Source organism: Physella acuta, unplaced genomic scaffold, assembly GCF_028476545.2.
Source record: "Physella acuta isolate Inbredline_101_S28 unplaced genomic scaffold, ASM2847654v3 ptg001377l, whole genome shotgun sequence".
Lineage (NCBI taxonomy): Eukaryota > Metazoa > Mollusca > Gastropoda > Physidae > Physella > Physella acuta.
Window position 1 is genome coordinate 160,469 of NW_026732892.1, and position 13,113 is coordinate 173,581.

The window sequence follows — 13,113 nt, forward strand, 5'->3', positions numbered from 1 at the left end:
ACTGCCGATTCTCATCAATGTCCCAACTTACACATTTCACCAAATGTGTAAGTTCTCAAATGTTAGAATAAATATGTAAGCTGTATTTAGGATGTAAGAGTCAGAATCTAATAGAATAAATTGTAAGCTGTATTTAGGATGTAAGCGTCACAATAAAATTGTAAGCTACAACAACATGCGTTATAGCCAAAATGACATTTAGGATAACATTTGGTGTAGCAATGGTAAAATAAAAATTCAGCTCGAATAGGGCACCTTATTGTCAAATCTCTGTCCTGATACATTAACTTTACCCTCCCCACTAGGCGGGTAAATAAAATTTAAAAAATGTGTTTCACTAGTTTTGTTCTTGAATCAAATAGTGTCTGAATCTTTATTTAGATACCATATGTTTCATTACTTAGCATAAACTTACACAAATTAATCATTGTTGTGAAATAAAAGCGGGACTTTTGAAGCCGTTGCAAATTCTTATGATTTTAGAACACATTAGAAAGGAATTATAAATACCAGATTACACAATCCTTAGATCTAAATAGATGAAACTATTGTGTATATATGGATAGAAATGACCTACCGTCTATGTGTAGATAGAAATGACAACTCGCTAAGGTCACTAGACAAAAATGTGTTTGACCTTAAAGTTGAATGATGTATTGTATACGACCGATTAGCTGAAGGTTGATATAAAAGATATAAATGACCTACCATGTATGGGTTGATATAAATGATATATCAGCTAAGGTTACCTAGTAATGACGTAGATGACCTTCTACCTATTGATAGATAGACATGACCTACATAGACATGACCTAACGTTACATACATGCGATGTATAAGAGCTGCTAGTAGCTAAAGTATGACCTAACATTAATTGGTAGACTGATGTATATGACCTACCATCCCTGAGTATATTGATGTATATGACCTAACATCCCTGAGTATATTGATGTATATGACCTACCATCCCTGAGTATATTGATGTATATGACCTACCATCCCTGAGTATATTGATGTATATGACCTACCATCCCTGAGTATTTTGATACTTATGACCTACCATCCATGAGTATATTGATCTATATCACCTACCATCCCTGAATTATATTGATGTATATGACCTACCATCCCTGAGTATATTGATGTATATGACCTACCATCCCTGAGTATATAGATGCATATGACCTACCATCCCTGAGTATATTGAACCCAACAGTTTAAAAATCCCCCCACAAACACCATCCATCCCCATCCTGTCACCCAAGAAACTACTCCCACCTCCTAATGAAACCACAATATTCCAGAGTTCCATGATTGATATTTCCCCATTGTTCAAATAATTAAGACGGATGGAACCGAAGCAGACGTAGTGGCCCAGCAGGTTATAGAGCTATAAACTCCCCCACAAAAGTCGGGAAAGTTTCAAGTAAATGATGCGTTCATTCAATTTGGAAAAAAAATATTTTGAAAAAGTTTTCCATGTCATATGTGTGTCAACACTGGCTATTTGTGTAGGTAGTTTGTCGTGTGCGTGCCGGTGATGCGGCTAAAAATAGCCGCACAATACATGTCCCCCACCCCCTCCCCACTGACGGGTTGTATTTTAGCAGGTAGTGCTAATCAATCACTACCCAACTGCCAAGGGGTAGTGGTATCAATCTTCTTATGGCATATAGCTCCCCCCCCCCCACATACATACTTTCATTTGGTCAGCTGTCTTTGCAATAAAATTTATATAACCGTCGCGTATGTTATATAGCACCGTATTGACGTTACAAACGGTATATAGCACCATAGTGCCGGTAAATATTTGATATAGAAAGATATTGCCGGCACAAATTCGATATAAAAGATATTGTCGGCACATATTCATATAGAAATATATTGCCGGCACATGTTTTATATAGAAATAGGTTGCCGGCACACAGTTGATATAAAAAATATATTGCCGGCATATATACAGCCGTCAGATTTGATACAGCAATGTGTTGCCGTTATTCGATTGATACAGTAAAATATACGCGTTATATTTTTCTACACAACATATATTATGTGTAACAAAACAGCAACATATTGCTGGTTTAAAGTTGTATACAAAATATAGACGACATTAACCTATCAACATAATGTTATTCTTGTCAATGAACTATGTTTGACATAACAATATGGGACATATGACAACAGTCTGTATGGCATATAACAATTTGTGACATATCACAACCTGTGATACAAAGCAATCTTTGGCAATAAATAGTTGTGACATTTAACAATATACGACATGTAAGAATTTTTTTATAAATAACCAAATATGACGTATAACTTATCTGTTGCATGTAACAATAGACCTATATGAATTATAACAATATTTTACATATATCAATGTGTGTTATATAATAACCTGACCTATAACAATATAAATATATAATTATAGTTTTTAATTGACTTGACTTAGAATAATGTGCATTTTACATGTTTGTGCTGTAGGATACATACAAGTTAATAATACCTTCAAATTTTACATAAGTAATGGTCCAACAATTGTTCTAAATGTATTTTTGACAACAGAGAACATATTCTTAATAACAGCACTTTTGACAATATAGAACTTATTGTTTTACATGCGCATTTGACAACATAGAACATATATGTTTGGTTGTAGTTTTTAGTTGTAGCTTTTAGTTGTAGTTTTTAATTGCAGTCTTTAGTTGTAATTTTTAGTTGTAGTTTCTAGTTGTAGTTTTTAGTTTCAGTTTTTAGTTGTAGCTTTTAGTTGCAGTTTTTAGTTGTAGTTTCTAGTGGTAGTTTTTAGTTGTAGTTTTTAGTTGAAGTTTTTAGTTGTAGTTTTTAGTTGTAGTTTTTAGTTGTAGTTTCTATTTGTAGTTTCTAGTTGTAGTTTCTAGTTGTAGTTTTTAGTTGTTGTCTTAAGTTGTAGTTTCTAGTTGTAGTTTTTAGTTGTTGTTTTAAGTTGTAGTTTTTAGTTGTAGTTTTAAGCTGTAGCTTTTAGTTGTAGTTTTTAGTTGTAGTTTTTAGTTGTAGTTTCTATTTGTAGTTTCTAGTTGTAGTTTCTAGTTGTAGTTTTTAGTTGTTGTCTTAAGTTGTAGTTTCTAGTTGTAGTTTTTAGTTGTTGTTTTAAGTTGTAGTTTTTAGTTGTAGTTTTAAGCTGTAGCTTTTAGTTGTAGTTTTTAGTTGTAGTTTTTAGTTGTAGTTTCTATTTGTAGTTTCTATTTGTAGTTTCTAGTTGTAGTTTTTAGTTGTTGTCTTAAGTTGTAGTTTCTAGTTGTAGTTTTTAGTTGTTGTTTTAAGTTGTAGTTTTTAGTTGTAGTTTTAAGCTGTAGCTTTTAGTTGTAGTTTTTAGTTGTAGTTTTTAGTTGTAGTTTCTATTTGTAGTTTCTAGTTGTAGTTTCTAGTTGTAGTTTTTAGTTGTTGTCTTAAGTTGTAGTTTCTAGTTGTAGTTTTTAGTTGTAGTTTTAAGCTGTAGCTTTTAGTTGTAGTTTTTAGTTGTAGTTTTTAGTTGTAGTTTCTATTTGTAGTTTCTAGTTGTAGTTTCTAGTTGTAGTTTTTAGTTGTTGTCTTAAGTTGTAGTTTCTAGTTGTAGTTTTTAGTTGTTGTTTTAAGTTGTAGTTTTTAGTTGTAGTTTTAAGCTGTAGCTTTTAGTTGTAGTTTTGACAAGAATGGCCAAATGTTTTAGTTTCCCAACACGAATCAACATGATGGTTGTAGCACCGCTTCTAGAGAAGAAAATGAACGTTCTGAATACATGTAGCACGATTAGACTCAATCTGTTCCTGTTATTAAAAATCTCAGTGTTAACATGTCTGTCCATCTCAATTCGCACATGATGTTTCGCACATAATGTTTCGCACATAATATTTCGCACATATTTTGCACATTATGTTTCAGACATTATGTTTCGGACATTATGTTTCGGACATTACTGAGCACATCACGCACACGCCAACCAGATGTAAAATATCTGAGCAGATATAATCTCAAGCATACATAAATGATATACATCAGTGGATATATTGTATCCAGCGGCGTATCTAGGGGCGATGTCATGGGGTCTACCACTGTTTTACTATAAATATATATATATATATATATATATATATATATATATATATATATATATATATATACATTTATACAAGAATACTATACTAAGTCCGCCCTCTGCCTGGTGTACACACACACCTACTATAAACATTGAGAGCATACTACAGAAAACCAACAATAAACATCACTGCTAAATCTACTGCTTCAAAATATTTTTCTCATCAATATAACAGCAACCCTTCACTGCTTATATCTTCGCAAGTTGAAAGTTCAAAGACACTACACCTCAATGTGTCCTAACTCAAATTAAAAAAAAAAAAACGAACAGTATAGGGTGTCAACGCCAGTGTGTTTCAGTTAAAGCTATTTAAGACATATAGGCCTACTGTGTTTTTTTTTTCTATTTGAGCCTAAAGCTAGAATTTTGAAAATTGCGCTTGTTTAGATACAACACTTGAGTGAATAACTTCACATTTTATTGACGAAGTAATTTTAACAAGCAGTAAGCAGTAAATGAGTATAGGCTATACCATCCTATGTCAAATTATTTTATCCTTTACCATTATATTCCTTTTTATACCATCACATATCATTTTATACCATCTTATTCCAGTAAATACTTAGTTACCATTACATAACATTTTATAACAGCGTGTACCACTTTATACAATTATATTCTATCTTATATCAGCAACCATTAACTAATTACTGTTATAAAAGTACTTTAATGTCACCTAAATTACTTCACTACTATACTACTAGACCTAGACTTAGTTATACATCTGTATAGACCTAGTTTATATATATATATATATATATATATATATATATATATATATATATATATATATATATATATATATATATAATGCGGAAGCATCTACATAATATAAAATATACTCATGCGGATAATAACGAATTAATATGCGTCTAGGCCCATACCAAAACATCTGATAACCCAGTAATTTTTATAACCTGACTAATTTTCTATTGATGTTATTTTGATGTTATGAATCTGATACACATCTTGTTTTTTTTAAACGTGGACAAATTATACATTTCACTGTACTACTTGCGCATTTAAAAATATATGTATCAAAGGATGCACATTTTCCTGTTAAAAACTTATCGCAAACTACATTCCTCTAATTATGCAAATCGCCCCACGTAATTTTTCATACGCCATTTGTACAAGACTTTTATTGGACAATTACTATCAATTATCTCGTTTTATAGACAGCGGTTAATTAAAATTACATTATCTTTTTATTCTAATTGCCAGACTACAAAGCGATGGTAAGCGGTGAATATGTGTATCGTATTATATAGTCGGGGCCTACGTGGTCTGAGGCTTATGTTAATTGGCGGACCGGCAAGAAAACTTGACAAAACCTACTCAAAAACTACTCACGAGCTACTTTAATCACTCGCACGCGGCGGCGCGTGGTTTGTCCCAATTTCATTTGCATATTATCGTTTCCGGTTTTAAGTTGTTTTTTTTAATATATAAGCGATGTATCAGTAATTTATAGTTCTGAAATAGGACATTTATAGTTCTGAAATGGGACATTTATTCGCGGGTAAATGCAAATGATCTTGTAAAATTGTAATAATTTGTGTTGGGGTGGTGAGGTGTGCACGTGTGGATGTAGGTGTGTGCAACAGGTGAGTTCACCTGGTGTAGATATTGTGGTAGGGGGAGTAGATCGCTCCCCGAACGCCGTATGCAAATTAGCTGATCACGTGATCAGACGCGCCATCTGGTGTGAGCCGGTTGATTGGAAATTTTAATCTAATTAGTTGTTTTTCAAAAATAATTTAAAAAAAAAATGTTATAACGAAGGCTAGGTGTGTGTGTAAGGGGGGGGGGGAGGTTATAAAGCGGAAGTAGTACACGAGTGTTTTTGCTAGTTATCCCGTCTAGAACTTATAGATCTGGTGGTACATCCTTATCGTGTGCTGTGTTGATTTTTAAATTATGATTATTTAGTCAAAGTAAACAAGGAGGCTTTTGTGAGAGGTGTGAGGAGGTGAGGAGGTGGGGGGGGGGGGGGAAGCATGGGCGTTAACATTACTGGCTTAGGTGTTAGTTCCTTCCAAGACACCCTCTAACACCCTCAAACACCCCAGTACCGTCAAACACCCCTAGACATTCATTTCAGTCCACTCACTATGTAACGTTGTTTAGTGATGATTTGAACTGTCGGCCATTCTCACCAAGTCTTCTAGAGAACCGAAACACTGGATTCGTTCTACTAGCCAACTAGTTGTTTCATTTTCTTGTTATATATCACACTCTCACACACACTCTCCCCCCTCCCCTTTCTTCCTCCCCCTCTAGACCTCAGTCATCCTTCCTAAACTTATTTTAACTCTTATGATTTGAATGAACTTCAACACAAAAGATCTAACATCACAGCAAACCTCGACATTTTTTATGATCACTTTAAGACGTGTAAATGTGTAGTAGCTAATGGTCCGAAGAAAACATCGCAATTACATTTTTTCCCCGGCACATACGTAATTATATCTTCTTGCCGGCACAACTTAATTACATAGCCTTGCCGGCACACCTTGATTACATAGCCTTGCCGGCACCTGTGTAATTACATCGTCTTGCCGTGTACTGTGTAATCAGATGTTTCTGTACACACGAGCAGGACATCAGACATACATAGCGACCATCAATACGTGTGTACTCATGTACACACAATACGTGTACTAAGAACCATCTAATGTATTGTTTCTATTGCCATTCTGATTAAACAGTAAGCTAGTGAAATCAATATAGTGTATATTGAAATCAATATAGTGTATACAATTTTATTTTAAAAACATAATGCAATATTATTATACTTCAAATGTCAATTGGTCTGCACTTATTTGCTTTCGTTTAAGTATCCCAACTTGCTAGCTTTAAATTAGATGAAAACTTTGCTATAAAATAAACATAAAATTAGGTTATTTTATTTTTTAGTTCTGTTTGTCGAGTGATTCCATTTTTTACTGCGCTACATTATCTAGAAGTTACATCTTGGTGGAGCTGTTTTGGTGGTATTCCGGTAATTAGTCTTAAAATAGCTCATTACATTTGGCGCCATAATTAAACAAATGGACAGCAACCCTTTACCAGTTTGTGTTTGTGTATCCCAAACAGCCGTCTTAGTGCGAAGTTTATGTGGCGATTTCTTTAAAAATTCATTACTGGGTTACATACACAAGAAATGTTTTATTTTTATTTTCGCGATTTGAAATTTATTTGAATAAATGTAGATCTATTTCTGTAAAACTTGATATTTATAATTGTACCATATGAGTTTATAATGTGTATTTACTGGAAGTTGTTACGCTTGGTGCAGTAGAGTTAAATTGTTCGGCGCCTCTGTGGAATAAGTTACTTATAATCATGTTCGGTATTAATTTGAGCTGAGTATTTTATTTACGGACTCAATAAATATACTTTTAGTTGAACAGGTTAGGTAGTTAGTGCTACAGTTAGGTAGTTAGTGCAACAATTGGGTAGTTAGTGCTACAATTAAGTAGTTAGTACTACAGTTAGGTAGTTAGTGCTACAGTTTTTTAGTGCTAGCTACAGTTAGGTAGTTAGTGCTATAGTTAGGTAGTTAGTGCTACAGTTAGTTAGTGCTACAGTTAGGTAGTGCTACAGTTGGGTAGTGCTACAGCTAGGTAGTTAATACCACACTTAGGTATTTAATGCTACACTTAGGTAGTTAATGCTACAGTTGGGTAGTATGTATTAAATAGTTCAACACGGATCTTCTTTTTCAATTAAGATACTGATTAACCGCAAAGATTCTTTCATTTAAAATGTAAAAAAAATGTAAGTTTAAAAAAAATTAAATCTAGAATACAATCTGGTGGAAGTAGCTGGAAAAAAAAAGAAACTCCTCTTATAAATTTTTACCCGTGCCGAATGTTTTTTTTATCTTAACCAATTAACCGTTTAATTAGCTGAACACGTCTTTGCTAGCGAAGACCATCATAGTTTTTTTTTCTAAAGACGCCAAAGACTTGGGTGTAGGATGCAAGGTATCGGGTTTCTCGGCGGGACTCCGGTGCCGCTCCTGACGGCGGGGCTGAGGTGCCGCTCCTGCCTGGGCAATAGAAGATGTCAGGTCTGTTGCTCCGACACTGACGAGCGGGGAGGGGGAGGGGAGGGGGAGGGGGAGGGGGCGCCACCAGACACCGGAGTTTGTTTGGAAATGTTTTTACAAAACGGTCATCTCGATTTCTGGTGCCGCGGTTCGTGTTGTTGCCGGGTCTAGAGACAGAGTTGAGAATGATGGTCTGCTTATACTCGCTAGATGGAGCTGATGACACGTCTGTCAGTGAGGATGTCATGCCTGTCATGGGCTTCTGTCATGTCAAGTGCTGATGTCAGTCAGCGACCGGAGACGTGAATGTCTTATGTCAGTCTGACACTTCAAATCAGTTTACAAGCGGCTTTACAAGCCTGTCTTTGTCACATTTCCGTGCATCTTTGTTGGCTCTAGATACATTTCCGTACATCTGTGTTGGCTCTAGATACATTTCCGTACATCTGTGTTGGCTCTAGATACATTTCCGTACATCTGTGTTGGCTCTAGATACATTTCCGTACATCTGCGTTGGCTCTAGACACATTTCCGTACCTCTGTGTTGGTTCTAGATACATTTCCGTACATCTTTGTTGGCTCTAGTTACATTTCCGTTACTCCTATCTCAGTCCCTCGGAACATTTCGGTATCTCACCAAAATTTTAATATCGACCCTACGGAAATTTACATTACTCGTATGTCAGTATACGTCACATTTCCGTATACTACCAAAATGTACAAGGATCCGATGATGATAAATCACCGTTATATTTTTATGAAACAACACTAAAATTTGTAGTTAACCTTTTCACAGCTTGATTCTAAAGTTCCATCCGGCTTGTTTAAAGTTAGGATTTATTTGTCTTGTTTATGTCAACATATGTATGGGACGATCACATACAAACTTGCTACATACAGTAGCAGATTGCTCTGTGTTGACGAACTCTCCTGTTTAAAAAGTTTATAAATTACAAGTTTAAACTAATTAGACGAAACAAAAGACATTTTCCCCTTCTGGTTATTCAACTGTGCGCGGAGATGTGTCCCTATAATAACACTGCGTTAATGTTGATCACGCCAAAAACGTAACCGTACATAAAATCTACGGACCTTATTTAATACAAAATACATACTGTATAAAATGTGACAACATATATTTTTTCTATATATACTTTAGATTCTATTAATATCTATATCACTATACATATTTCGCATGTGTTTCTCGAAATATATTTCAAATATCTGCTAGGGCATATCAAACATACATAAAATTCCTGTAAAATAAAACAAACCAAACAAGTTTTCTACAAGCACATAAGTTAGTAATACTACAACACTAAATAAAGTATGTATTGTTAATGTAAACATTAGCAATGTTAACCCATACATTTTAAAATTCTAAAGCGAATAGAATAAATGAACCAAAAGTAATCACAATTTACAGATTACAATAATGTATTTATGTTTAAACCAACTGGGGTAAGGCGGCCGGAAGAATGATTTAAAAAACGCAATTTTTATTTTGTTTTATTTGTGTGTGTGTGGTGTGTGTGTGTGTGTGTGTGTCAAACAATCAGGTTATTTCAAACTTGCCACTACTTGAAAACAACAGAGTGTGTATGTGTGTGTGTGTGTGTGTGTGTGTAACTTGCCATAAACGTGTAGCAAAAAAAAAAACAGCGAACAATCAAACCAAAACATGTGTTTTTGTACAGGTTCATCACCATGTCAGGTGTAGGTCTCAGGTGGCAGTGTCAGGTGGCAGCCACTGCTTCACGCGCTGTGAGCACCAACACTGTCACACACCGCTCAAGATTTAAAAAAAAAAATATTTTAGGGTAAAACAAAACGGTGGGTTGAGAAATATGTTGAGTGTCGTTTAAAAAAAGTGGGTTTGAGAAATATATGTTGAGTGTCGTTTAAAAAGTGGGTTTGAGAAATATGTTGAGTGTCGTTTAAAAAGTGGGTTTGAGAAATATGTTGAGTGTCGTTTAAAAAATGTTTCATTCTTCATGGCGAGTATAATTACATGTGGATTGACTAAAACTCATCGATTTGTATCGATTTAAAAATGAGACTATTACTAATTCATATTGAAGAAATTAATTCTTCACTCTACAATTTTAAATTGTTAAGTAAATAAAAGATTGATTCATGTTTGAATAAGAACCATGTATTTCAGATGCAAACTATATAATTAATGTTAACTTGCGTTATGATAGCAATTCTTCTTCGACCGACACTCGACCAAAATATATTTCCGTATGATGTGTTATATTGTATACAGCAAAAATGAATTTCCAAAGTATAATAGGTTTTTCTAAAAATGCAAAATACACGCCGCACGCACACACACACACACACACACACACACACATATATATATATATATATATATATATATATATATATATATATATATATATATATACATATTAATAAGGCAGAACACTGTGTAGTCCCGTGGTTTCGTAGTCCTCAAGCTGTACGCTATTTGTCTGGAAGTGTGGTGCCAGTTATGGGGACCGAGCTGAAATATTGATACCCGTTGGTCATCACAAAAAGCGATAGGGTGAATAAAACGCCAGCAATCAATTAACCCAGCGTGCTTGTATACCTTCACGGCTCCGCCCTGTGAATCAATGAACCTATGATGTGAGTAGTTTCCCTTGACTCGAGTTACCCGTGTACACACCACAGAAACCTTACCTCCCCTTAGGCGTCAGGCAGATGCAGAAAAAAAAATCACACAAAAAATGGCTGCGCGCCATAAAATGTGTTTCTGTTGGTGAAGATCAAAGACCTCAAAAACCGGAGGCGATACTGGAACAAAATAAATTGCGACTTCAATAATTGGGCGGCAAGATTTCTAAAAGTGTTGCGTGGTTGACATGAAAAACGTAGGCGTTGCAAGTTAAAAGTACTGCGATCTACGCGATCGCTATAGTAGCCATTTTTTTTAGTGCGCATATACCTGTAGATGATTAAGCAGGGTAATTTAGGACCGGGTATCTTGGCATGATGATGTGGGCCCTTTAAGTTGGTCATTAACATTACTGAAGTCGAACCATCTCCTATCCTGTATTTAAGTGCTATCGATGGACCCCCGTTGTTAAGGTTGTCTATGCTTATATTGTCCACAATAATTATCATCCTGCGCACAAAGCTATGCAATGATATATGTCCATAAACTAAACATTGACACATCATATTTTTTTAATTGAACTTAGCTGTAGCATTGACCTTAGCTCCCCACCTAGCTGTGGCATTGACCTTAGCTCCTCACCTAGCTGTAGCTTTGACCTTAGCTCCCGACCTAGCCGTGGCATTGACCTTAGCTCCCGACCTAGCTGTAGCTTTGACCTTAGCTCCCCACCTAGCTGTAGCTTTGACCTTAGCTCCCCGCCTAGCCGTGGCATTGACCTTAGCTCCCCACCTAGCTGTAGCTTTGACCTTAGCTCCCCGCCTAGCCGTGGCATTGACCTTAGCTCCCCACCTAGCTGTAGCTTTGACCTTAGCTCCCCGCCTAGCCGTGGCATTGACCTTAGCTCCCCACCTAGCTGTAGCTTTGACCTTAGCTCCCCGCCTAGCCGTGGCATTGACCTTAGCTCCCCACCTAGCTGTAGCTTTGACCTTAGCTCCCCACCTAGCTGTAGCTTTGACCTTAGCTCCCCGCCTAGCCGTGGCATTGACCTTAGCTCCCCACCTAGCTGTAGCTTTGACCTTAGCTCCCCGCCTAGCCGTGGCATTGACCTTAGCTCCCCACCTAGCTGTAGCTTTGACCTTAGCTCCCCACCTAGCTTTAGCTTTGACCTTAGCTCCCCGCCTAGCTGTGGCATTGACCTTAGCTCCCCACCTATCCGTGGCTTTGAACGGACACTAGACTGACCACATCTGTAGTAGGAATTTACAAGCCATATTTATTAATGGCATTACAAATAGAAGTAGCCCCCCCCCCCCCCCAATAATAATCAGATCCCTAACTCAGCATTCAAATAAAATAAAGCAATCAAAGCGTAAAAGATTTTTTACTTTAGCAAAAAAAAAAAGTTTTACGAAACATGAAACAGACATCCTAAATCTCATTAGAGATTCAAAATTTTTCAATCATCCTAAAATTTGTGAAACGTCTAGAATTGTCTTGTGTTATAACAGCTCGTATGCTGGTGATAGTTAATCCAGATTTAGATTACCAGACCCCTGTGCCGTACACTCTAGAACGGGCTCTCATCCGTATGTAACAGGAGAGCCCTGTCTCACACGTCTGCGTCAGACCTGCTCCGCCATCTTCCACATAACGTTCCGTGTGGCGCCTGCCTGCGGCCTGCCTACCGGCGGAATATTGAAGCGCCAAGCGACGGAAAACAATTTTAAAGACGTTAGCAACTTCGCAGTGACTTGCGAGATTTCTAGTTCCGGCTGAGGTCTTTCTGGCAGACGTAACGTAGCAGTTTTGGCGGTTACATGAGGCTAGACGTCCTGCAGACATACAGGGTGGACTCGTGCCTGCTGCCGCCTTCATACATACATTATATATATATATATATATATATATATATATATATATATATATATATGTATATATATATATATATATATATGTATATATATATATATATATATATATATATATATATATATATATATATATATATATATATATATATATATATATATATATATATATATAAAATGTCAACCGGGAACCTGACAGTTTCGGGAGGGGTGGGCAGACTAAAATTTCCAGGGTTGAAGTATATATTTTATAATTTAAATTTGGATCAGGGGTGGGTCGTTAGACCCGCTTTGAGCCGCCCCACCCCCAGCCCAGAGATGCCTGAAAGAAACTAGTCGGAAGTGAGAATACTGCTGTAGAAAGGGCGTGTTGCCTGAATAACGCCCTAATATTTTGTGCAATAGTATCTACATATTACAATAGCGTATAGCATCTACAAATTAC

General features: G+C 36.1%; 1 protein-coding gene across 1 annotated transcript in view; it reads left to right on the forward strand.

Annotated features, from left to right (window-relative positions):
- Positions 1 to 13,113, forward strand: part of LOC131927140 (pituitary homeobox 2) — a 31,955-nt gene that overhangs the window by 745 nt on the left and 18,097 nt on the right. The window lies entirely within an intron of this gene.